Source organism: Rhinatrema bivittatum, chromosome 7 (genome assembly GCF_901001135.1).
Source record: "Rhinatrema bivittatum chromosome 7, aRhiBiv1.1, whole genome shotgun sequence".
Lineage (NCBI taxonomy): Eukaryota > Metazoa > Chordata > Amphibia > Gymnophiona > Rhinatrematidae > Rhinatrema > Rhinatrema bivittatum.
Window position 1 is genome coordinate 260,746,531 of NC_042621.1, and position 5,409 is coordinate 260,751,939.

Genomic DNA, 5,409 nt, shown 5'->3' on the forward strand with positions numbered 1-5,409 from the left:
GAAACCATTGTTATAATTGTATTTCGGAGTGATGGCCTGCGCCAACTCCCACAGTTATTTAATGTTAACCGCTTGACTATTCATGTAAACTGTTGTTATTCCTGCAAACTGGAGTGAAGGCCAGCGCTAAACTTCGGTATATAAAAACATACAAATAAACCAAAGTTATCCAAACCTGTTAATAATCATAGAGTATTTGGCAACTAGCTCTTTGAGGCAAAGTTTACAGAAATGGGTCCCAGTTATGCAGGAAAATCCTATTCATTTTTAATGTGAACATGATACATTTTTTTGCACCATGCTGTGCGTGGCTTTTTAACATGCCTGTGAAATATTTTTGTGATCCCGCCCACAACCAAAACTGATTTGCATAGGCCCCTTAGTCTCCATTTGAAATCATATAATGAACTATCAAACAGACAAGTAAGAAGGACAAATATTCATGTTGGTAATACAGTATTTCTTTAATTTACCTACATACATGTGCTTTTCAGGTAAAACAGCCCATTGTTATAACATCACACAGAACAAAAATAGAAGGCAGACAGACAGGGGGGACAGAATCTGAGGGAAAAGTTCATACTTCTAGACTGAAACACCCGGGCTCCAGCTCCTTTTTCCCTTTAAAAAGGTATCAAAGACTGTCCATTTTTCCCTCCTGCAACTATATTAGATAAGAGTTTCAAATTATAAAGTACATTAGCATCGCCTTTAGGAAAAATCAATATGTCCATGGTGCTCCCTCCTTTATTTCTAGGCTCAAAACTAATTCAATTCCCCAACATTTTATAGAAAGACATTTAAAATAAATAAATAAATAAGATTACAGATATTAGGAAGAAGATCCACTGGGTCCAGAATGAATCCCTACAACTCAAAAGGTCCATAAAAACAAGAGCAAACTAAAATCAAACCTTTAAAAGCACATTCCAGCTCCAAGCGTGTGGAAATAGGCAGAGATGGAATCATTGCTAAAATTGCTCTCATCATACCAATAACTATTTATATAAATAAAGCCCATGTACCAAATTTGATTCTGCCCTTATAATGGGAAGGAGTAGAGCCAGCACATGGAAGCTGGGAGATTTGTTTTCCACTGTTCTGGTAGCTCTCCAAACATTTTGCCGTGATGGATTTACCGATGTTCAGAACAACTGCAGAAGAACACTAACGGCCTGATTTTAAAAAGAATTTAGGCGAGTAAATGAACATTACTTGTGTAAGTGGGCTTTTGAAAATTGCTACAAATATATGCCATTGAATTGCCCATAGGATTTACTCGCATAAGTGCACTTTACTCAAGTAAAATGATTTTTTGAAAATTGCTAAGATAGTCATTTATGCGCGTAACTCCTTTGAAATTTACCCCCTAAGGAAGTAAACACATCTGAGGACAGTTCCTTACCCTTGTGATAACAGAAATGCAGCACAAATACCAGATTCTTCAAAAGTGTGCGCTGTTAAGATGCCACATGCATAAAACACACAGGACAGCTTCACCAATAAATTTGCTCCAACAACCTGAGTATTTTAGGAATGATTTGCTCTATATGTGTTTGAATTTTTTATGAAGTGTAGAGCATCACTGTATTATATATATATGTGTTCAAAAAAAGCTATGCAATCATTTTTGTTTGCTTTATTCTGCCTGTCTCTCTCTTGTATTCTGAATGAAGGCAGATTTTTTGGGGGGGGACTCAGTTATTACCATACTGCATCTTAATACTGACAGCCTTGGTCTGGCAAACAGCAGGACGTCAGATTTCAGAATTCAGTAAATTGCTAGTTATAGCAGTGGTGTGTCCTGCTCAGTCAATTTTGGTCAAATATGAATGATATAAACAGTGAATCCTTTACTCCTGTAGTTAAGTAATCCACTGAATTACTTCACTCCCATCTTTCTTGAGCTTGCTGAAAAAAACACTTTGTAAAAATAATTTTCAAGGAGGCACTTTGAACATGGCTGCCAGTGCAAGTCTCAGATATTTGCAATTTTGTAGCCAGGCCTCTTTCTGAAACGTGAATTCCTATCGGCTAAACAATGAAGCCGATGAGAAAACGACAGACCAGGAAAAAAAAATGGAGTTCTCCAAAACTAAAAACAAAACTATTAACACAGGAAAGAAATGCAGAAAACTTTCTCTAGGGTTAGTAGAGTCATCCTAGATATGTGTCTGAGGCACTACTGCTTCAGAGGACTCGAGCTAACTTCTTAGACGACATCGTCAAGTCAACATCAACAAGCGGGATATGCCGAGTCAGTGCCTTCATTCTACAGCATTTACTGTATTTTTCCTCCGCTGCCCAAGTCCTACTCAGGATAACAAAGAAGATCTGTCTTCCTCCACCAGACATCATAATATTTAGCCCATATGACAATGTACTTTAAGGACAGCCATCTTTATGATTAACTGCTCTACACAGAAATAACTAGCAGAGAAAATCTAGGAACTTTGTCCACATGTGCACAGTGTTTGAGATAAAAATACCTTCTTACGAGTACAGCTGATAGCTTGCAGGTCATCAGGCCTATCTTGTTTTCTACCCAATTATATTCCCATCATGAACAGAGGTACTATAACCAATGTACTACCGCTGCCCCTAAGTTGTAAAATCTGTTATGATTTATAAGCCTGAATAGTGGATAGCTCAGGATTAGGTGCACAATGAGATAAGGCAGAAGTGCAAATAATGTTATTATAGTGGAAACAAATATATTACTGGATTGTCCCGCTCTTGGTCCCAAGAAACAGTAAAACCTAAACGATGCCATCTCTGAATATTGCATATAGTGTCAAGAGAGGTGGATTCGGAAGCTCCGCCTCTTTGAGGTGCGTGTCAGGCATCCTGGTTTGCTTGAAGGCAATGAGGCTAGACCGTGCACCTGCTGCACTGTCGCCCATTTCATTTCCGACCATCAAGGTGGGACACTCATTCCTTCTTGTTTAAAATCTGATTGCAGAGTGCACAGACAGACACAGTTTCTCTCTGTGCATCGGGTGCTGAAAAGAAACACACAAGTCATTTGATACGATTCCCTAAAGATGTATTACTCTGTTTGGTGACCAGTCCTCCTGCAGTTTTCCCTTCCTGTTGGGAGGCTCTGGCCACCTGGACACCTTGCTGCCTCCCTGTTGGGAGGCTCTGGACACCTTGCTGCCCACGTTAGATGGGCCCCAGATCGTCAATACTTCAGGAGATTGATCAAGACATGGCTCTTTAAATCAGCATTTGGCATTACCTAAAGACAGATCCACCACACTGTACACACGGCCATAAACTGAACTGTGCATAACCATAAACTGATCTTCGCTACACTAAGGTCATATGGACATACAGTGACTAATACCTTGTATGTAGCTCCTACACAACTGACATTATACTACATCATTTCAAGGATTATTTCCTTCAGACAGTTTGCCTCTGCAGTTATTTCTTATACCTATTATGTAAATACTGCAACCTTGCTACCTTTCATGTAATCGTAGTGATCACCGTTTCCCAATTCATTACTCTCACCGTTATCGTGCATGTGCACCATATTTACTCTTTGTATTATCTCTAGCTGAAAAGGGGTGCCATAAATAGAAGATGATGAAATAACTGAGCTTTCCACAGAAGCCCTCCCCCACCGTATCCAACTCCTTTGAGATCCTTATTCCTCCCACCATAAACCATGCATATAGTCACAAAATATATTTCATTTCATTTTCCTCTTAAATTCCAACTTGCAGACATTAATCTCAGCTTCAATGAAATCGACACCAGCGACATGGCCGTGCCTTTTTTCAACAAATAGCAACTTTTAAACAAGCTGAAAGAGATCAGATGATAAACAACTCAATATTAACACTAGCCCGCAAACTGAGTGTTCACATCTTTGTGTAATTTGTGGTAAATTTAATATAATCACCTTTCCTTTATTTCTAAACTCAGAGGCCCCCCTCTCTATACATGGCTACAGATATCAAACCATTGCAGCTTATAACTTCTTCTGCTCGGTGCTGGAATGCAAAGTAGAGCTACTGGCAAATAATATCCAGGAAATGCCTCACTCACTCACCTGTGGCTCCCATAAAAGACTTTGGTACTTTGTAAGAGCAGCACCTGGAACAGAAGCTGTTTCCGCAGTTGCTGCAGCTCCGCTAACGAGAAAAGAAGAGAATGCAATCAGCCTCACAGCCTAATAGTTACCTTCGTTATTGATGTCGATAGCTGGAGGCGGAACATTTGTACCAGCAAAATACAACACTATAGGTACAATGGTGGAAGTTCTCAAGAGGCCAAGAGTTTAAGAGAAAGATGCAGAACAACAAATTAGCCATCAAACCAAAGCACTGTAGGCAAGTATACTGAGGGTTCCTCAGTATTTCTCTGCTACCAACAATGAGCCCAAAATGCACTGAAGAGCCTATCCTCTCTAATAAATGTTAGAAGTTACTTGGTCCAGTTTAAGGCTTAGAAGAGAGAATGTACCTGATTCTAGTGGGCAATGTAATTCATGTGGCTGGCGATCATGAGCAACTACTAGATTATGCACTCAAAAATACAGTATCTTATTTATTCCATAGAAGGAAAGGCCCCAAGAAACAAACCAGAAGATGGTCTATTGAAGCCAGAATGCAGAAAAAAAATACAAGATAGACCTGTCGCCTTAGGTTGAAAGAACAATTTTCGCACAATTATTAAAAAAGCCCAACTCTGGCTGAGTTTTGCACATGCGGCTACATCAGGGACTGGTCAGACAAAATGCAATAAAATCATATTATAACCAATAATGTGAGGAAAATTAGTGAACAGCCTCTTCTAAATTGAAATGCTTCTGCTGATTGGTAGAACTCCTGTTATTTCTGTTACAATTCGTTATATTTTATTACAATGTTATAATTTATTATATTTATTACAATGTTATAATGTAAAATAGGGCTGTTACTACCCTATTCTTTTAGTTATCTGGAAACCGATGTGATATCTCGATCGAACGTCGGTATATAAAAGAAATAAATTAAATAAATAAATAAATAAATAAATTCAATTTCTGTATCAATAAAGATCATAAAACTGTATAATATAAGCAGAAACACTGTCGCCGGTGTAACTCACTATAGTGACCAGCCCCTTATGCAGCCGCCTGTGCGAAACTCGGCCCAGAGTTGGGCTTTTTTAACGATTGTGCAAATAAAGTTCTTTCAACCTAAGGCGACAGGCCTATCTCATATTTCTTCTGTCTTAATTAATGTTACATATCACTAAATCTATCATGGAAACAATGAATAAGATGCCCAGGTACGTACGTATGATGCCCAGTTATGTACTTCCTGGTGCAATGCCACTAGATCCCAGTTGATCTCTGGCATTTCCTTCACTTGTTCACAACTATATACGATTTGAAGTGGCATCAAAGGGGTG

At 38.8% G+C, this 5,409-nt stretch overlaps 1 long non-coding RNA gene across 1 annotated transcript; it reads right to left on the reverse strand.

Annotated features, from left to right (window-relative positions):
- Positions 1 to 439: 439 nt before the first annotated feature.
- LOC115095860 lies at positions 440 to 4,632 on the reverse strand. The gene is made up of 2 exons (XR_003857895.1): positions 4,064 to 4,632; positions 440 to 3,002 (listed from the first exon to the last, which is right to left on the reverse strand). It is a non-coding gene; the product is annotated as an uncharacterized LOC115095860 (long non-coding RNA).
- Positions 4,633 to 5,409: the final 777 nt, after the last annotated feature.